The sequence below is a fragment of the Mastomys coucha genome, unplaced genomic scaffold, assembly GCF_008632895.1.
Source record: "Mastomys coucha isolate ucsf_1 unplaced genomic scaffold, UCSF_Mcou_1 pScaffold18, whole genome shotgun sequence".
Taxonomy (NCBI): Eukaryota; Metazoa; Chordata; class Mammalia; order Rodentia; family Muridae; genus Mastomys; species Mastomys coucha.
The window spans coordinates 88,436,991-88,458,677 of NW_022196900.1; the positions used below are offsets into that span (position 1 = coordinate 88,436,991).

A 21,687-nucleotide genomic window follows, 5' to 3' on the forward strand; every position below is an offset into this window, starting at 1 on the left:
GAGGAGGAGGAGGAGGAAGGAGAGGAGGAGGAAGGAGAGGAGGAGGAAGGAGAGGAGGAGGAGGAGGAAGAAGACTCCCTCATTGTCCTTCGAGACCAGCATCTGTCCACTCCCTCCCAAAATAACTAGGAGCAAAAGTTTCACTTGGAGCCAGAATTTCGAGCCCCAGGAAGTGCGTCTTCAGCGGGGTGTGGATTGCAGCTGTGTGGGAGGCGGTCTCGAGCCCACAGCTGACTCCTCTAATTTCTCTGCTCTGACACAGAGCAATTCCAGGCTGTTCTTTGCCTGCTATTTTGATTTGTGACAGCTCCTTCCATCCCAAGAGGGAGCTGGGCCTCTGCGGAGTGAAGCTGAGGCTTCTGGGGCGGGTCCCTGTTGGGCTGAGGGGCTCTCTTGCCCTTCACGGCCACGCCCTTCCCTGATGGCCTCCTCAGGTCCCCTGCGCTCCAGCTGCAAGACAAACCACACACCCATTCTGCTCTGGACCCCCAAGACCTCTCCAAGGCACCCTCGGTGTTCCCTAAGTTGGCTCCGACCACCTCTGGGACCCAGGCTTTGCAAACCCACACTGACTAATGTCCTTCCATGCCTGGCCTTTCTGCCATTCCTTAAACAGGTGAAGCCCAGCCCTCCTCAGGACTTCTGGACTTACTGCCACCCTCAATCCCCAGATTTGTCATGGCTTGCCACATCACTTAACCAAGCCTCTATTCAGACATCATCTCTTCCAAGAGGCCTTCTCCAATCACCTTCTCTCAGGCTGCTTCTGGGTCTCTAGCACACGCCACTGCCTTGTGTCCTCACTGAGGGAACTCACGTTCTCCCAGGATTCTGGTCCCTGAATGCTCCCAAAGTTACAGGACTTTGTGACCATCTTGTTCTCACCCCCTCCCCAGAAACCAGTGGTCCCCTTTGACATGTATCACAGTGATATCTTATTCCAGGGCTCATGAGCTCTCATGGACTTTTTTCCTTTCCATAATTTATTTTTTTTTATTCAATTTACATCCTAATCACAGCTCCCTCCCTCCTCTCCTCTCTGTCCCACCCTTGCAAATTCCTACCCCCATTACCCCTCCCTTTCTTTGAGGAGAAGGGGAAACACGCCCCCCCCTTGGTTATCACTCCACCCTGGGACATCTAGTCCCAGCAGGACTAAGCAGCTCTTCTCCCACTGAGGCCCAACCAGGCAATCTAGGTAGGGGAAGAAGATCCAAAGACAGAGTCAGAGATAGCCTCCACTCCAATGGTTAGGAAACCAACGTGAAGACCAAGCTGTACAAATGTGTGTGTGTGTGGGGGGGGGACTAGGTCCAGCCCCTGCATGCTCTTTGGTTGGTTGATTTGAATTTTTGAAAGCACATTTTGGTCTAGGCTGGGGTGGAACTCGAAGTAACTGAGGATGGCCTTGAACCCCTGATCCTCCTGTCCCCATTTCCTGAGTTCTGGGATTATAGGTATATGTGTCTCCACTCCTGGTCTCCAATACCCCCTCTCCCTTTTCATTTGCTTATTTCTGTGTACATATTGCTAAATGCCATCAGACCTTTAACATGCTTTTCTATTTAGCCATATTATTTATGTGTTCCTCTGTTTTTCTAGAGATCTCCTTCTAGAGCCCTCCTTCTCTGCCTCTGAGGCTGGATACTGTCTCGGCCAGCTGCACAGCTCTCCTGGGTCCTGGCTTCAGAGTCTCCCTGCGTCTGGGTTTACACCTGGGTATAGCAGAGGATGTATCTTGGATCCACTTCCTGAGAAAAAGGCTTCTTGGAGCAAAGTTTTTATCCCCTTCTCTGAAAATGCCTTTATTCTAACTTCTGACTCCTTTGATGGTAAATATGATCATGGGTGGAAATAATTTCCCATCAGAACTTTGAAGACATGGTCCCCTCATCACCTGTCTGGCAGCACTTGGGGGTACCAGAATCTATTCTGGTTCCTGATGCAAGCTGTCCCCCTCACCCTAAAATGTTCCCTTTATACTTAGCCATCTGGTAACAGGGGTGACACTGCGTTTTGGAGTGACTTTATTATTTGCAGTTTGCCAACTCGATCCTTCTGTATAGAACAGGCTTCCTGGACAGCTTCTGACATCTTTTATTTCTTATATATTTTTAGTGCAAGGTGTACTCACATATACATGTCTGTGTGGAGACCACAGGTGACCTCGGGTGTCCTTCCCCATCATTCTCCATCTTTGGGGATTTTGGTTTGGTTTGGTCTTGAGACGGGGTCTCTCATTGAACCTGAAGCTTGCTGCTTCAGGTTGACAAGCTGTGCAGAGCCCCTGGACCTGCTGCCCCCACCTCCGTCCTCCCTAAGTGTACTTGCCTCAGCACTCTGCTTTTTTTTCTTAATTTATTTTATGTAGTGTCTTCAGACACACAAGAAGAGGACATCGGATCCCATTAGCCACCATGTGGTTGCTGGGAATTGAACTCAGGACGTCTGGAAGAGCAGTCAGTGCTCTTAACCACTGAGCCATCTTTCCAACCCCAGCACCCTGCTTTTACCTGAATGCCCAAGATCCAAACTCCAGTCCTCCAGCGTAGGCAGCTAACACTGCTACCCGTTCAGCCAGCTGCCCACCCCAGGCCTCTGATTTCCTTATAGTGTCTTTTTGATATAACCTCGCAGAGAACCACCATTCCATTACCGTTAGGCCATTCTGTTTATCTTTTATTTATTTATTTATTTTTTATTTTTTGGTTTTTCAAGACACGGTTTCTCTGTGTAGCCCTGGCTGTCCTGGAACTCACTCTGTAGACCAAGCTGTCCTCGAACTCAGAAATCCGCCTGCCTCTGCCTCCCAAGTGCTGGGATTAAAGGTATACGCCACCACTGCTCGGCTTTTGCTTACTTCTTAAAACTTATTTCGACAGTTGTGATTTGTTTTCCCTAGGCTTTTTTCTCCCACACATCCTTCTCTAAAAGCTCCAGCTTCTTATTTCATGGTTCCGGTGTCCGCTCCTAACTCTGAGGACACTAGTCATGTTTGTTTTATATTTTCTTCTGCTCTTCGCTGTCTGTCCGCTTTGGCTGCTGTCTCTATCCTGGAGAATCCCTTCGACTAAAGACATGAGATATGACTAAAGTCCAGTCTTTAAGTTAAAGCCTGAAAACGAGCTGACAGCTGTGTATGTGAGAGCCACGTGAGGATCTTGACAACTAGTGGGGGGGGCGGGGGGTTGCTATAAGGGACTTTCACACTATGAACACGTAAATATCTATTTCTAGAGCTGGACAAGGAAGCATGTGACTGTAATTCTTATACTTTGGAGGGAGAGGCAGAAAGATCAGGAGTTCAGGGTCATCCTCTGCTGTATAGTGAGGAGGAGGTCAACCTGGGCTACAGGAGACCCTGTCTCAAAGGAAAAAAAATAATTTTTAATTTTGTTTTGTTTTTTAAGGTGTAGCCCCAACTGCCCTGGAACTCACTCTGTAGACCAGACTGGCTTGGAACTCACAGAGATCCACCTGCCTCTGCCTCCCGAATGCTGAGATTAAAGGTATGCACTGCCACCACTCAGCTTCTTCTTCTATCTTTCCTTTACTTGTTTTATTATTTTTTTTAAACTCTTCTATTCCTGACTCAGAGTCCTTGAAACCACATGGAAAAGGCTGGGGAGCTGGTTCAGACCCAAGTCCAGCTCCCAAGCCTCGCAGCTGCCTGTAACTCCAGCTCTAGGGGATCTGGCGCCCTCTTCTGGCCTCCTTCAGTACTGCACTCATGTAGCATATATACACCTGCACAGAAATGAAAATAAATCTTTTTTTTTTTTTTTTTTAAACCCAGGTAGATAAATAGACAGACTTCAGATTATAATACAGAACAAGAGGGGGTGGTGTGCCAAAGTGGCCACCACGTGCTGGCGCTAGACTACCAGACTGTCTTCTTGATATGCTTTCTAGCCACGGGATAAGGAAAAGTCGCTTTACCGCTATGCTTCGGGTTTTTCTTCTCTAGAAGAGGCCACCACACATTTTAGAAAGTTTGAATTGACTGAGAGAATGTAACATGCTGAACAGAGCTGAACAGAGCGAGGGGTGGGGCTGATGAGACAAGAGGATGACTGTCATCTCAGGTAATAGCAAGACCTTCAGCCCCACCCCCACCTACACACCCTGCACAGGCTCGTGATTATACCTCCAAACTGTAAGATATCAGGGCTTTTCCCTGGAGGCCCTTTGACTCAGGGTCAACCAACACAGAAAGGAGCATAACAAACACTCAAATGAAACTGAAAGGGTCCCTGAAGCCCCTTCCCCAGCTCTGTAGCCAGGATCCTGACAAGCAAAATTTCGTACGACAAGCAGAGGGGAGAGACCTCTAGAAACTTCTCTTCTGAGCCCAAAACTCACTAGGTCTTCTATTAGACCAGCCCTGGTTCCAGAGGATGGGTACCACTTCTATTCAGTTTTCTTCCTTGGATAGAGATTGAGTGTGCTCTGTAAGGGAATACATTCAGCTGCATAACCAGAACCATGGTGAATCCATAAGAGCTTCCTGGGCTCTAGGAATGGGGTTTCCTCAGCTCAAATACGCCCACACAGACACTGAATCTAAAGGATTTGCTCCCCAGGCAAATTCAGAGTACCTGATCCTGGGAGCCCAGAGATGGTCGAAACTTTCCATCTTTTGTACAAGGTATTCTTGGAACTAGTCTATTTAATTGTTTATCTGCTGTCTTGTTTGTCTGTGTTTTTTGTTGTTTGTTTGTTTGTTTTTGAGGAAGGGTTTCTCTGTGCATAGCCCTGGCTGTCCTGGTGCTTACTATGTAGACCAGGCTGGCCTTGAACTTACAGAGATCTGCCTGCCTCTGCCTCCCAAGTGCTGGAATTAAAAGCATGTGCCACCACCGCCTGGCACTTTCTTGAAGCAATGTTCTTGGAGTGACTGGGCCATGGTACTACCTAGCATTTGATCCTAGCATTTCAGAGAGAGAAGCAGTTAGTCTCAGTGAATTTGAGAGCAGTCTAATCTACAAAGCAAGTTCCAGGTGAGCCAAGGCCACATTAACAAGACCTTGTCTCAAAATAAACAAATAAATGAATATAATTCTTGCAGTATCTTGTCTTCCGTGAGCCAGGCACTATGCCAAAAGCATTGTCTCTGCTCATCCACACCACAGCTTTGGGTTGGTACCATTCTACCAGGTTGGCAGTACATGCCTGTAATTCCAGCACTTGGATGACTGAAGCAGGAGGATGGCCCAGAGTTCAAGGCCAGCCTTGGCTACAGAGTAAAACCCTGTCCAAAGGGGGCAGAAGGAAAAAAGCAAAGAAAGGAAAAGTCTCTTTCTACTGATCTGGAAAGGAGACAGTGAGAGAATTCAGACTCAGATCTATATAGCTCCCAGAGCTCAGAGCCGCTGTCCCATTGCTCCATCATTGTCCCCTGTTGTTCAGTCTGTTACCTGGGCTCTCCCTGCCCTGGTGATGGGTCCAGACAGGAGGCCACAACATTCAGCTGGTTTTTACATGTCCCAAATCCCTCTGGGTGATAGGGAGACAACCTGCTCACGATTTGGGTATGACCAGACTTATTAATAACATCACAGTCATAGAGACAGGCCCAGGGGGCAAGGTGGAGAAGGCTCGCTCAACAAAAAACGCTCACCTCTGTCTAGGCTTTCTGGACAGCCAGCGTGCCTCTGCTTCAGTTTGTTTCCACGGATAATAAACATCTATTGGACATTTACTGTGTGCAGGCACACAGAATAGCCATTTACATCATTTAATCTCCACAGCACACCATGGGGTAGATAGCAATTATAGACCTCAATTTATCAAGTGTGGTAATGAACTTGTGGAGATCGCAGTCAGGGAGAAGCAGAGTGAGATCTGAGTGCTCTACCCTGAAAGCCAGCATTTCTTCCGGCTTCAGGCTTTAGCGCCCCCACTGCGCATGCTGGGGGACTGTGTGTGTCCCTCACACGCTCGTTGCAAGATCCCCAGAGCAAGGATGACATCTGTCTCACTCTCCTAAAAGCCTGGCACCGACAGCAGACCCAAACACAGAGCAGGTAGGTATCCAGGATGCATCTGTGGAATGGATGTATATGAAGATGTCTGTCTTCCACATCAGGAAGGGACTATAATCTTTTCTCTCCCACTCCCCCCAGTCTGAATAAGAACAGGTAGAGGGGGCACATGGTATTCATTGATGGGTACCAATGGATGGTATAAAGGGCTCAAATCAGGGCATCTGCTCTTTATCATTCCTCCCTCGTCCCTCCTCTTGGCCAGGTCCCTGGAAGGATGCCTGGGCCTGATCCTCTTTGCCCTGAGTCTGAAGTGAATCAGCCCTGCAGGTGGTGAGAGAAATCTTCACTCATTTATCCAAGGGAGCTAATTTGATTTTAACTAAATGGAAGTGATAATGATGTTGTTTTTCTCCAAAACAAGGGCGTGAGACCTAAAATCAACAGCAGTAGCAGCAGCAGACAGCCCAGTCGACCTTGTGGGACCTCAGGATGCAAATTTAACATGGTGGCTTCAGCGCGTACACAAAAAATATCTTTGGTCTCCAACCAAATCCACTGTGGATCACTGAAGTAGTTACAATTAGTATTCCTCCTAAATACCTTCTCAACTCTGAAATGTAACAGCTATTTACTGGAGAATAGTCAAACACAGTATCAAGGTCCGGCAGTGGTGGCGCACGCCTTTAGTCCCAGCACTTGGGAGGCAGAGGCAGGTGGATTTCTGAGTTCGAGGCCAGCCTGGTCCACAGAGTGAGTTCCAGGACAGCCAGAGCTATGCAGAGAAACCCTGTCTCGAAAAACCAAAAAACCAAAATCAGTATCAGCACCGCAGATCATCATTGCAGGTATTGTACCAACATGCAAATGCCACATCCCATGGCACTCCAAGGGCGCATGCTCAAAGACTGTTATAACCTCTTAGCAAAAGGCTGTGGCCATTCTTCTGTACTCGTATACAAATTAATATAGTTTTTGATGGTTGCTTTACAGTCCAGAGGTCATCAAGTTCTTTCTGCACAGGGTTAGAGAATAAATATTAGATAAATAATAGTCACTATTGAGGATCCTACATTATTCTATTTTTTTTAAAAGAGTATAAGTGCTTTTGCCTATATGTATATCTGTGTACCACTTGTGTGCCTAATACTTGAAGAGTTCAAGAGAAGCCCATCACATCCCCAGAAGTGGAGTTACAGACATTTGTGAGGCATGTATTAGAAATAGAACCTGGGTCCTCTGGAAGAGAAGCCAGTGCTCTTAACTGCTGAGCCATCTCTCTAGCTCCCCTTTGTGTAAAGACATAAAAAAAAAAAATTTTAGCTCAAGGGCCATACGAAAAACAGACAGTGGGTCATGCCTGGCAGTACAGGCTTGTAACCCCAACACCTGAAGCTGAAGCAAGAAGATCATGAGTTCAAGGCCAGAGTGAGGCTGCATAGTGAGACCCTGTCTCAGAAAGGCGTAGGCTGGGAGCGTTTGCCTGGCATGCCAGAGTCTTGGGTTCAAGCTCTGAGACTGAATAAGCCAGGTGTGGTGGCACAGGCCTGTAGTCCCAGCACTCAGGAGGCAGGAGTTGAGAGTCATCCTCAGATACAAAGGGAATTTGAGGCTTATTAGATGCAAAAGGTCCTTTCTCAATAGATGAAGGCAGACGGACAGACTAGACTGGGATAAACTCTCACCTATGAGTCCCAAATAAAGTCAACTGAAGGATGTGAAGGCCCTTTCCACTCTCCTGCTGTCATAAATAATACTGTGATCAAACCTCTGTGGGCACACAGCTAACTGATGAGTTCCTTGGGATAAAATTTCTGGAGCCTCAGAGCCAGAGGAATGTTCAAAGGGGAAATAACAGATACTCCAGACGAGTTCTGTCCCGGAAGGCAGTCTGGGTTGGCGGGGGGTGGGGATGGGGGACACGCTTCCTCCCACTGTCAGGACACCTCACAGAACATTCGAGTTAGTTCTCTCTTATGACCTCGCCACTGTGTGTCTCAAAGGCAGCCCCCTCCCCCAGCTTGAGTGCCCCTCCCCAGTACTACGGAAGAAGGAAAACAAGCAAACAACCTCTCCCCCCACCTGCCAATACTCTGCCTGGCTCTACTTATGGAATCATGGGATCTCAGCCTAAATTTAGACTTAAAAGTCCAGAAATTCCTTGTTTCCTGTTCCTCTGTTCCTCCATGATACAGGCTGGGGGCTGAGGTGGGCACCCCTCCCCCATAGTTAGATTCATTGCAGGAATGTCTCCTTGTGAATGTGAGGTTCTTGGGGAAAAGGCATTTGCAGACGAAGCGAAAGACTCTGAGGTGTGAGTACCTGAATTATAAGGCTGGGACCAAACTCCACATGTCCTTGTGGAGGCTCCAGGCATTCCTCAGCTTGTGCCTACGTCTCTCTCTTATATATTTGGTTGTGAGCCTAGCCTTTAACGGCTGAGCCATCTCTCCAGCCCGCCTATGTCTCTCTCATCACTACTTCTCATGGCCTCCTCCCCCCTGCGTCTCATGGGAGGACACTTGAGGGGAGATGTAGGCATAAGCCTGGAGCCCCTGGGAACTAGAAGCCCCTGTCCCTGGACAGAAATTGTCTGGAACACTGGTACTCCCTACTTTGAACAATTCCTTCTGGCTCTGAGATTCCAGGAACCTTTTCCCAAAGAAAAGGCAAGGAAAGACGCCCTCCTCCCAATGGATGGGGTTGGGGGAGAGGCATACAGCTCTGTGGGCACCTTGACTCTGAACTTGGGATTTCAGAACACAGAGTCCCGTGTCTGACCTTCAGATGAGGAGGTTCTGATCTCAGGGAGGTCAGACTACACCTGCTTCCCTTTCTACAGATGATGGAAGTGAGGCCTGGAGAAGCTAGCTGCCCAAGACCAAGCAATCCGTCTCCTGACCTCTGGGAGGCTTCAAGCTTTCTTCTTCTCTGAACCAGGAAGCTAAGGCTTGGTGGAAATCCAAGGTCTTGTCCAGAACACCAGGACCTCCAGCAGAGCTCCAGGCTCTCAGGTGTCTACCTGGTCAGTTTCCATGGGCTCCCGGGTCTGGTCACTGAGCAACCCAGGGTAGTTCACTGAGCAACCCAGGGTAGTTCCATGGACGGTAGTCTGTGACAACCATTGCCACCTCCACTGTGCTGTGATGCTGATGTGTACCTGATACATTCCACCAGGCTAGACCATGACATTGACATAGAGCATCTCATTTGCTCAACCTGTGAAATCACTGCCACGCTTCCCTAACATTAAGGTGGAGAAAAGTAAGCCTCCATGTATAGGTTGAATTGAATACCGGGCCCAGGATTCCATGTCAACCTGAATGACCTGGCAATGCCATTTCCTTATGGGGGAATAATAGCCATACTAGATTAGGGTGAGCCCTAAGTGCCACCCGCCCCCCCCCCCAACACTGAAATTGAGACTAGGGCCTTGGGTATACCAGCAGAAAAGCACTGAGCTACATCTCCTGTCCAAGTTCTATCCCTATTTAAGGTTTTGTTTGTTTGTTTGAGAGCTTGGGATTGAACCCAGGACCTTGACTGTGTTCAGCCTCTACTCTTGAGCTCTTTCTCCAGCCCCCTGGTGTTTTTGTTAATGTTTATTTGGGGTGAGGGTGGTACCTGCCACATTGTGCATGTGGAGGGCCAAAGGCAACTTTTAGGAATGAATTCTCTCCTCCCATCTTTTGGTCCCAAGGACTGGACTTAATGTCATCAGGTTTAGCAGGGAGTCCTTTCACCAGCTCAGCCACTCCCCACCTCTCTTCTTACAAGTCAAAGAGAGGATGCACACACAGGGATGAACCTGAGGAAATAAAGAACATGCCCTGTGAGGAGGACAGAGGCCAAGGGTGGTGAGGACTGCGGGAGCCCCAGCTCAGCAAAGGAAGGATTCTTCTCAGAGCCTAACCACACCTTGAGTTTAGGCCTCTAGCCTTCTGAAGGAAAAAATTCTGGAAGCTTCTTTGGTTTTGAGGTGAGGGTTTTTTGGTTTTTGTTTTTGTTTTTTACAGGCACAGGGACATGTTGTTGCTGCCTGATACAAGATTTCACCCTGTAGCCCAGGTTACCCTTGACCTTGTAGTCCTCCAGAGTACTGGTGACAGTAGGCCTATGCATACAGACTATTAACGCTGAAAGGAAAGTGAGCTGGCTGCGTGTCTCACGTGCAGACTCTGTTTAGATTGGTTTGGTTGTGGCTTGCCTTAGTTTTTCGAGACAGGCTTTCTCTGTGTAGCTCTGGCTGTCCTGGAATTCACTCTGTAGAGCGGGTTAGCCTTGAACTCAGAAATCCCCCTGCCTCCGCTGGGATTAAAGGTGGGCAGCACCATGGCCCAGCCACAAATGGCTGGGCTTACATGCTGGGGACACAGGTCACTCATTCTCCCGCTGAACCAGCTAACCACATGAGAGAAGAGCATCATTATGCCCATAGTACATGTGGAGAAGGTTGAGGGGTGGAGAGATGAAACTGACTAGCAGGCCTTAAATTAGGTCCCCAATTCCTGAGATTCTAAGAACTCCTAGCCACTGCCCTAAGGTTCTCCCAGGGGTCAAGTTCAACCCGTTTGTCTTACAAATGAAGGCTCTGAGGCTGTGGCACAGCAGTGACCCCAGAGGCTGGGTACACCTAGAGGGAGCAGAGCCAGTGCCAGCCACCTGGGGGTCCAGCTGGAGCTCCCTCTATTTGCAGACAAAGGGTGATTGCTCTCCCAAAGAACAAAACAAACCTGACCAGGCAGTGAGGACTGCAAGCTGTGTCCCTGCCCACCACTTAAGAGGAATGGTACTTGGCCAGAAATTAATTAGCTGTCTCAGTTTTGGCAGAACCGGAGGAAGGAAAGTGGTTAATTATAATGAAGCCCAGAGAGTTTATCAAGGGGAAGATTAAGGCTAGGACTCAGAAGCAAAAGGCTCCCCGAGTTGAACGTGGCCAGGCTATGCTTAGCAAAAACCAGGCCAAACGCTTAGCTTCCATTGGAAACCCAGGGCATACTCAAAGAGTTCTCCGCTCCCCCAATCCTGACCCTGCTTAAGGATGTTAAAGTGAGTTCTGTGTAAGCACGGGGACCAGAGTTCAATCCCCAGGAGCCACAGAAGCAAGCCAGGTATGCTGGTGCTGAGGAGGTAAGACAGTCAGACAGACTTGCTGGGACGTGCTGGCTGGCTACCCAGCCTGCCCAAGCCAAGGCTTTGTGCCCCAGGTTCCAGTGAGAGATCCTATCTCAAAAAACAAGGTGGTTGGTTCCTGAGGCATGACACCCCAAGGCTGATACTAGGTGTATATCTGTGTGTATGTGTGTGTGTGAATGTGTGTGTGTGTGTGTCTGTAAGTGTGTATATGTCTTTCTGTGTGTTTGTGTATGTCTGTGTGTATATGTGTGTCTGTGTGTGTGTGTGTGTGTATATACACATCTGTGTATGTCTATGTGTGTGTCCGTCTGTGTGTCTGTGTGTGTCTGTGTGTATATGTGTGTATGTGTGTGTGTGTGTGTGTTTGTGTGTGTATGTGTGTGTATACATCTGTGTATGTCTATGTGTGTGTCTGGGGTGGGAGAGGAAGAGAGAGTCAGAGAAAGCCCTTCAGTGTGGAAGTCCGTACCTGGGTTTCCAGAAACAGGGCATGACCCTCCTACAAACCATATGTGCCAGACTCCCCCACCCCACACCCACTCATAGGAACAGAGATGAGTAGCTGAGTGTTTGAAATAGAACACGGAGGTTCGGGTGTGCTTCAGTGGTAGGACTGCTTAGTAAGTTCGCTGCCCAGGGTTAGATGGGGGGCAGGGCAGGGGAGGGGACAGTATCCAGTCCCTACTTTGATGATTCACAGGGGTCATGGTTGCCAACCATCAGAGAAAAGCTCCCTAGAAGGGAGGGTTACTTACTAAAGTAAGTGAAAAGACTGGTTGCCCTGGAGGGGTGGTGGCCTGCCATTCTAGCACAGCTCCTGTCCCTTTTATCTGGCGGCTGGTGGGTGTAGAGCCCAGCAACTTTACGGATGGATCCAAGTGCTCGTTAGAGATTTAGGAACTATTTAGCGATGACTTCTCAGGGTCAGGGCCTGAGTGAGCTAGGAATGGGATAAAGGATGGAGGAAACAATTTCTGCTCTAAGAGAAACCTGAAACGGAGGAGGAGCCAGAGATAGGGAGAAGAAGCCAGAAATAGGGAGAAGCCCATGAGAGAGAGAGAAGACAGTGACTATCACCATAAAGCCTAGCTACTGACCATCTCTCTGTGTGTCAAGATGCTTATGCAGAGGTCAGAGGTCGGCTTCCAGGATCTTCCTCTATCGCTTGTCCACCTTATTTTTTGAGACAGCATCTCTCAAGGAGCCTAGAGTTCACCTTTCAGCTAGGCTGGCTGGCCCATGAGCCCCTGGGGCCTGCCTGTTGTCTCTGCCTCTGCCTAGCACTGGGGTCACAGAGGCACGTTGTTACAAGTTTCTGCGGGGTTTCAGAACCATCTCCTCAACCTGATAAGCATAGACTTCTGTCTATGTCTCTGCTATCATTTGAAGGGATCTCAAAATTTCCACAGTGAGTGAGGTGGTAAGAGGAAACAACCAAATATGGTGTTAGGGAAGGGGCTTTAAGAAGTGAACAAGGTTAGATAAAGCCAGGAGGAGCTCCGAAGATGGATCTGTTGGCATCCACCTATACTCCTAGAAGTGTGAAGCCAGTCAGGTGTGATGGCGTACGCCTTCAGTCCCAGCTCTCAGGAGGGACTGAAACAGATGAGTTTGAGGCTATCCTGGTCTACATGGCAAGTTGTAGGGCAACCAAGGCTACATAATAAGATGTTGTCTCAAAAAAAAAAATAGTATTTTTTTTTTCTGGCTACAAGTCTATTCAACACAAAACAATGTCCTCCCATTTTATTGAGGTGGCTGATGAAATCCATGGCTGAATCTCTGTCTGACTTGGAATTCAGTAGCTGACCTAGGCCCAGCCTTGGCTTTGGACTCAGGATTGCTGTGGCTAGCATGATATCAGGCATGGTCTCCAGAAGCAGGCAATGACGGACATATTGGGGACTTTGTAGCTAAGGTGGCAGTAGAAATGTCTCCAGGAAAACCTGGAGACTTGAGAGGATATATAGCTTCATGATCTGAAAGCTGAGCACACTGTTGTCTGCCTGCTCTGGGTGTGTAGACATGTGAGCATCTGTCGTGGCTACTAACATTCCCTCCACCAAAAGTTCATCACCAACTGCATGGAGATTTGCCATTCATGTGGCGAGATCTCACCAAGGGCTTATCTGCTCACACCGGAGCGGGCTTCCCTCCTGGAAATCATGGGTAAACGAGGAGTCTTTTTTCCAAAATGCAATATCTCCCTCATCTTAGGAACAAGTCCCAATTGAGAAAGGCCTTTCAGAAGGTCCCCAAAAGGCAATCTTTACCTGGCATTCACCATGCTGAAGTGCTAACAAACTACAAATTCTGAACCTCTTTTATAAAGGGGACAGAGTTCCTAAACGCAATGCAGCTCTTCTCAGGCATCAACATGGCAGCGGTCTAGTCTGAGAAGACTAGAAAGTTCTTTATCACTCTTTGTCACCCAGCCTCCCCTCCTCTAAGTGATGGGAACTAGGAGGTACTTGAATAATGTCATTGCACTTAGTCCTGACAAGAATCATCGAGCAACAACCCTGGGCACTGCCACAGAACGAGGCAGCTGGGAGAGTAAGACTCAGAGAGGCAAAGGGAGCCTGCCCGAGGCCACACAGCCCTGTCTACCCTTCAAGACCTTTGTATGCCAGCTCAGCTAAACCACAGTATCCAGCGATCGGACTCAGGTATGGCTTGAAAGGAGTTTTATAATCAGCTGCGTTTAAATGAAGGAGATTAACCTTGATTACTTTGTCTTGAAAAAAGAAAAAAAAAATCATTCCTGCTTACCAGGTGGGTTACGAAGACTAAGTGAGAAGGTATGCCTTGGATCTCCTAAGCCATGAGCTAAGCAGGATAGCATGGCTGGTCTGCCTTTAGTAATGACGGTTTTGGCCAAGTCTTTGCTGGGCTGCCCTGGGTGACCTGGGGTAACCAGCCCTAAGGAGGCAGAAGGAGCACTTCATGGCTACCTGCCCACCCAACAGCTCTGCATGCTCCCCCAAGGAGTGATGGAAAATCACCAGACACTGGGCACCTTGGGCACTCTGGCAGGATGCAGATCTGTAACCAAGGGAAGCAGATGCTCCCCCACAGGTCCTGCAGGGTTATCTGGCTTGGCCGGGAGCCGCCGTTTCTCTCCTGACTTAACCTTTATCCCTGGGTCTCAAGTGCTAGGCAGTCAGTCCACAGGTATCATAGCACCCACCCTTCTTGTCAGGATGAGGGCTGCGCAAGCCTCATCGGGGCACACAGGCATCATCTTCTACCTGAAACACTCTTTGTCCCAAGCCCGCCTCTGTTCAGCTGTTACTTCCCATATACAGAGCAGTATTCCCTCCACTCCATCTTCTTTGCCTGTTTTAGTTTTCTTGATTGCCTGTCGAAAGTGTGGAGGTTTTTTTAGCCCTCCCCCCCCAACCCCCCGCCGAATTTCTGAACCTCCTCCTCCCAAGAGCTGAAACTTCAATTGTACACCACTACTCATGGCTGGTGCGGGACTAGGAATTGAACCCAGTGCCTCCCGGAGCAGTAGACAAGCCCCTCCTCCAAATGCACCACGCCCCTAACCACGTGTCTGTCTTCTACTGACTAATTTATTGTCTATCTCTTCTCCGTTAAAATGGCAGCTCCCAGAGGGTCATTTCTGGAAGTGTGTCTCAAGCTCAGGAAAAACCTCTGATGGGAGGGTGCCACCTGCTGCCGATGCAGATATTTCGTGCCTCGCCCAGTTCACGGATGAAAAAACAGGCTAGGCAAGAGGCTAGACTTGGATCTGAAGCCATTCAGCTGCCTCTCTAGCGGCTGGCACTGCTCCAGGAAATCTGGGGCTCTGTAGGTCTGGATGACAGGGTCAGGAGCCCCCAGAACTGCCCTAGGCAGTCCCAGCACTGCTGGCAGGGGTTGGATGTAGCTGTAATCGCAGGACTTCCACTTTGCAGGAGGAGTCAAGTCATCCTGTTACACAGGGAGTCAGGGGACAGTCTGGCCTAAGTGAGACTCTGTCTCAAGTACACTTTAAAAAGAACCCATTTCTTTTACTTTTTAAATCTTTTTGTTGTTGTTTTAAAAATTAACTCATTTATTTTTATTTTGTGTATGGGTAAGGTTTTAGTTTGTTTGTTTGTTTGGTTGGTTGGTTTCTCTGCATGCCCTTGAACTCATTCGGTAGATCAGGCTGACTTGAAACTCAGAGATCCATCCACCTCTGCCTCTCGAATGCTGGGATTAAGGTGTGTGCCACCACCGCCTGGTGCGTATACCGAGTGGCCTGCATGTATGTCTATACACCATGTGCATGCTTGGTGCCCTTGGAAGCCAGAAGAGGGCATCCAATCTCCTGGAATTAGAGTTATAAACAACTATGAGCCAAATGTAGATACTGGGAATTAAACCTAGGCTCTCTGGAAGAACAGTTGATTCCCTGAACTGTTGAGACATCGCCATCCCAAGAGCACACCCCTCTCGATCTGCACCCTCTTGCTCTGCCTCTTTCGCTCCACCCCCTCTTGCTTGGCCCTCACTCTTTTAATGCACGCCACTGCTGTCGTAAATATTTACTCTCAATCTGGACTTTCAACCTTGCCTTTGGTCATTCAGTTCCCAGATAAAAGGCATACAACCTTTATATTTATAGTAAGCATTTAATGCACTAAGGCTGGGCAGATATCTACCCTCTAAGCTACTAGTACCTACTCCCAATCAATAATCCCGAGTTATAACTTGCCATGTTCCATCTGGGCAGCTCTTACCTCCGACTGGCCAGCCCTCGTTGCCATGTTATCAAGATTCTTCCCCAATAGCGTCTTCTCTCTCCCCCATGGTCTTCCCGCAGACCCCCAGCCCAGGAACCAAAACTCGACCTAACTCTCTTCTCTCTCCCCCATGGTCTTCCCGCAGACCCCCAGCCCAGGAACCAAAACTCGACCTAATTCTCTTCTGCCTACCTATATATAGGCTGTCTGGATCTTTATTCAACCAACAGCTTTTAAATTTAGGAGCAAGGTCACATAGCATTAATTTGTGTATGCAACCAGGCCTTGGGGGCCAGTATTCAGCATTACAATACAAAGCAAAGATCAAACCTTAACATGCTACCCCCCACACAAAAAATAAGTAATAAAAAATATACTTTTAAAAATGTTTATTTTTTTATGTGTATGTCTATGTTTTGTCTATGTGAATTCATGTGCACCATGGGTGTGCAGCAGCCCACGGATGTCTGAGAGGGAGTCAGGTCCCTTGGAACTGAAGATTCAGGAAGTCATGAGTCTCCATGTGGGTGCTGGGAACAGAAGCTGAGTCTTCTACAAGAGCAGTAAGCACTCCTAAACACAGAGCCATCTCTCCAACCTTTAAATAAATGTAATTCCTAATTTTTTTAATTAATAAAGTAAGTGTTGGACCACAGTCCTTCATGTTTCAAATCCTTGCACTTGGGGGCTGGAGAGATGGCTCAGTGGTTAAGAGCATTGACTACTCTTCCAGAGGTCCTGAGTTCAATTCCTAGCCACCATATGGTGGCTCACAACCATTTGCAATAGGATCTGATGCCCTCTTCTGGTGTGTCTGAAGAGAGTGACAGTATGCTCATATACATAAAATAAATAATTTTTTTGTTTGTTTGTTTTTCGAGACAGGGTTTCTCTGTGTAATCCTGGCTGTCCTGGAACTCACTCTGTAGACCAGGCTGGCCTCGAACTCAGAAATCCTCCTGCCTCTGCCTCCCAAGTGCTGGGATTAAAGGCATGGGCCACCACCGCCTGGCTAAATTTTTTTTTTTTAATCTTAAAAAAAAAAATCTTCGCACTTGGTAACAGTGTCACTCTTGAGGAGGAGACCCAGGCGTCCTTTGCTGCAGTTGGTTTGGGTTCTATTGTGGGACAGGGTCACACACTGCAGTCCTGGCTGGCCTGGAAGTCACAGAACTCTGCCTGCCTCTGCCTCCCAAATTCTGGGTTCAAAGGCATGATGAGTGCAGCCAAGGTTTTTGTTGTTTTTAAGATTTTTTTTTTTGGTTTTTTCAATTTTTTTTTATATATACATATATAAAAGGGACAGGACTGGTCAAGAGCACTGACTGCTCTTCCAGAGGGCCTGGGTTTCATTCCCAGCACCCACATGGTGGCTCACAACCATCTGTGATTCCAGTCTCAGGAAATCTGATGCTCTTCTGAGCACTGACAGTACCGACTATGTGGCACAGACACATACATGGCAAATATCCATACACATAACTAAAAATAATGCATGTTTAAAAAATTATCTGTGTATCTGTGTCTCTGTGTGTGCTCACACATGTGTATAGGTGCCTAGAGAGGCCAGAAGAGTGTGTCAGGTCCCTGGACTGGACTTACAGGGAACTCCCAGGTTGGAAGCTGAAAATTAACTGGTATTCTCTAGAAGAATTTCAAGGGTTTTTGTTGTTGTTATTTATTTTATGTCTGAGTGTTCTATCTGCATGTACACCTTCATGCCAGGTGACGGCATCGGATCCCATTACAGATGGTTGTGAGCCACCATGCAGTTGCTGGGATTTGAACTCAGGGCCTCTGGGAGAACAGTCAGTGTTCTTAACCTCTGAGCCATCTCTCCAGCCATCCCCCGCCCCGCTGCCCCCACTACAAAGGTTCTTAATGCTGAGCCGCTGGCATTTCCTGACTAGGAATTCATCTGACCTCATTGGACGTTGAAGTTGAACTTCACTCATCACAGAGGCTAGGAAAGCTGTGGAGGGCGAGCTTCTTCACACGTCCTTCCAGGCCTGAGACAAAGCCACTGATTTCTGCAGCTGTGCTGGAAGCTATAAATCAGTAGAGCACAGCCAGACAACGCCACCCCACCCTGCAGCCCGCAACTGGAAATGGGGCTGCATCAGCCTGCATGTTGGTAACTTGCTAATTTAAGCCAGGCTTTCGGTTCTACCCTGCGATTACTCTCCTTCCTGTGCATGTGAGGATATTCTGGGTGGCCAATTTGATTTCAAAGTCCCAGGATCCTGAATTTAATGAAATCATGCCTTCCCTGGCCTCTCAAAGTCTAGAGATCTGGCAGGGGTGTGTGCACAAGGGATGAGTCCTCGGGTCACAGCACTTGAGATCTCAGCCTGAATCTTCGCCTGTCTTATCTGTTCTCCATCTATCTGAATCTCTGGCACCAAACTTCCCCTGGTGGCTTTCTAGTGTTGGCTTCATCCTTTTTTCCTTCAGCGGCAGGAAGCTCTGTACAGGACAGAACATTTCTTTCTTAAAGAGGTTTTTTTGTTTTGTTTTGTTTTTTGTTTTAAAAGATTTATTTATTATATGTAAGTACACTGTAGCTGTCTCAGACGCACCAGAAGAGGGTGTCAGATCTCATTACGGGTGGTTGTGAGCCACCATGTGGTTGCTGGGATTTGAACTCTGGACCTTTGGAAGAGCAGACAGTGCTCTTAACCCACTGAGCCATCTCACCAGCCCCCTTAAAGAGGTTTGACTGCAGGAAAAGACTGTATAGAAATTATGGGAGGAGTCTACAACCACAAATATTCAAAATAGTCATAGAAGCCAGCCAGGGTGGCACACACCTTCAGTCTCAGCACTCAGGAGGCAGAAGCAGTCAGATCTCCAAGTCTGAGGTTAGGCTGGTCTACAGAGTGAGTCCCAGGACAGCCAGGGATATACAAAGAAACCTGACAGACAGAATACTCCAACTAGCCCACTCTACACTGAAGAGATGACTCAGCATTTAAGAGCAAAATAGTTCCTACAGAGGCTCCAGGTTCAATTCCCAGCACCCACTGGGTGGTTCTCAACCACCTGTAAGTCCAGTTTCATGGATGTGATGCCCTCTTGTGGCCTCCGCAAGAAGCAGGCATGCATGTGGTGCATGTACAAACATGCAAGTAAAAGACTCCCACATAAAATTAAATAAATAAATCTAAATCCCAGCACTTGGGAGGCAGAGGCAGGTGGGTTTCTGAGTTCAAGGCCACCCTGGTCTACAGAGTGAGCTCCAGGACAGCCAGGGCTACACAGAGAAACTCTGTCTCGAAAAACCAAAAATAAAAATAAAAATAAAAAAATAAGAAAATGAATAAATAAATCTAATCTAAAATTAAAAGAAAAGGACGATGAGAGGCCTAGAAGAAGGACTCCCAGGTTAAGAACACTTGTTGCTGTTGCTGAGGACCCAGGTTTGAGTCCCAGCATCCACATGATTAACCATCCATTAACTCCATTTCCAAGAGATTTGATGCCCTCTTCTGACCCGCTTGGACATCAGGTATGCACACGATGCGCATACATACATGAAGGCAAAATACTTATAAAGTAAAATAAATAGATCTCTAAAAAATAAAAATAGCAAATTTTTTAAAAATCCAAGTTGCTCAATAGAAGAATACACTCACAATATAGCTATCAAAATCTACGGGCTTTTAAAAATGTTTATTTTTATCTTATGCATATGAGTGCTTTGCCAGCTAATTTGTCTGTGCATCATAGGCATGTAGTATCCTCAGGAGCCAGAAAAGGGTGTGGGCCTGGAGTCACAGAAGATTAAGATGCCGTACCTGTCTGTGCTGGGGTTTGAACCTGGGTCCTCTGGAAGAGCAGGAAGTGCTGTCTACACCTGAGTCATCTAACTCCAAACCAGCTTAAAACAAAACAAAACAAAACAAACAAACAAAAGCCTCTTTTCCTTATCCCTTTGGCTTTGTTATTTTGAAACAAGGTTTCAATTTTGCAGTGTGGGCTATAGAATAAAATCTCGCTATCATCGTCATGCACACAATCTTACAAAATCCATATAACTGGATCCGGATTTCCTTATGCAATCCTAATTTCATAAAGACAAGTGTGTGTGTGTATGCATGTGTGTGTTCGTGTGTGTGCGTGTGTGTGTGTGTGTGTGTGTGTGAAGAATCAGAGATGGGAAAGAAATACACATAAATGACTAAGCTTTTCTCTGCAGTTAGGATTGTGAATAATAATGAAAGGTTTCCTTAGGTCCTGAAGTAACTATCTCGCTATTTTCATTATAAAAGAAGGCTTCTAATATCGACCTGATAAAGTTCATCCGTAGCATCCCTGTAGCATCCGGCCAGAGCTCCTCCACAGCTTAACAAATGTTGACTGAGTGAATGAGAGAGGAGCCTTACCCCTCCCTGACAGGGCCAGCTTTACACATGCTGCTTCGGCATAGCTACTGAACACCTGGAGTTGGTTCTCACCTCATGAGTTCTTTATTCTTACGCTGTAAGGGTCTACCACTCTCCCATCCCACAGAGCAGAACACTGAGGCACAGAGAGGTAATATATGTATTGTTTAAGCTCACTCTCTTAGAAAATGTCACTGTCTGATGACGGCCACTGCAATGGTCACTGTATGATGTTCACCATGTGATGGTCACTGTGTGATGGACGCAGTGTTATGGCCTCTGTATGGCTCTAATGTCCAGGTTTGCAGCTGCTGATATCAAATACTGAGGCCTTGAGATTTACATAGCCCTAGCCTCCTCTCTATGTGCATCTCAAGCCTAGCCCAGGTGGAGTGGTTAAGGTATGGTTTGGGGGCCCAGAAGGACCAGATGGTTTGAGATGGGCATGGTGGCAAGATGGTCTAAGATGGGCATGGTGGCGTGTGTCTGTAACCCTACTATTTAAGCAGCAGATGAAACAGGAAGAGGGAAAATTACATTCATCCTCAATGACACAGGAAGTGGGGACCAGCCTTGACTACAGGAGACCTTGTCACAGAACAAAAGCTGAGCTTGTCACTCCTTTGCCGTGAGGGGCACTTGATGACTCTGAGCCCATTGTCCTAGTCTGTGAATGAGAACAGAAGGTCCCACTGTAGGATTGCTGTGCAGGTTGGAGAATTCCCTAGAATCCAGGAGAAGCTCAGGAGAGACTCGGTGTCCTTGGTGACTCCTCCCACTCACTCCACTGTGTCTGTGACTCACACACTCCCCAGGGAATGATCCTAAGACCTAGGAAATGGCAGATCCTGGGCAAGCCCAGCAGGCCAAGGCCTCAGCTCACTCTCCACTCCTCTTGTTTTGCTTCATCCAAAGTCATGGGGACAGTGTCTGCCTTCCTGTTAGGTCTAGTAGGCTGGAGTTTCAGAGAGGGTTTACGGGGGCTGGAGGCAGGGATTTCGGTTACCTGTCCAGGGCTCCTCCCACCGCCTGGCACTAACTTCTGATTCCGCAACACCTGCTCTCTGCCTGCCTGGTCCACCCCTTTACCAAACCCTTCCTCTTGACCATCATTCTTCGCAGATGGCTCTCCTGACACTCAAAGCGCCTTGACTTCCCAGCATGGCTGGCCCGAGCTTGGGGCCAAGAACCTGTCAAGACTCCAATTCCACATCCAGACTAGCAGCCAGAGCCCCTGCACACGGTCTGTCCCGACCACCCTGGGCTGTCTCCAAGCCTTCCCTCGGGGTCTCACTCCTTTCCTCTCGATCGCCCCTTGTCCCTATGCTCTGTGGCACTCCTCCAACATCTATCTGCAACTTCTTGGGATTTCTGAACAGCAAAGACTAAGTCGGTATACTCAGACTGGCTCCAGGCACTACTGAAGCTCAGAACGCAGCGGACGCC

General features: G+C 47.9%; 1 protein-coding gene and 1 long non-coding RNA gene across 2 annotated transcripts in view; both read right to left on the bottom strand.

The window, feature by feature from the left end:
- Oprd1 (opioid receptor delta 1) overlaps positions 1 to 21,687 on the bottom strand; it is a 34,046-nt gene that overhangs the window by 9,192 nt on the left and 3,167 nt on the right. The gene's annotated exons all lie outside the window — the stretch shown is intronic.
- Positions 6,802 to 9,000, bottom strand: LOC116096748. The gene is made up of 2 exons (XR_004121090.1): positions 8,887 to 9,000; positions 6,802 to 6,999 (listed from the first exon to the last, which is right to left on the bottom strand). It is a non-coding gene; the product is annotated as an uncharacterized LOC116096748 (long non-coding RNA).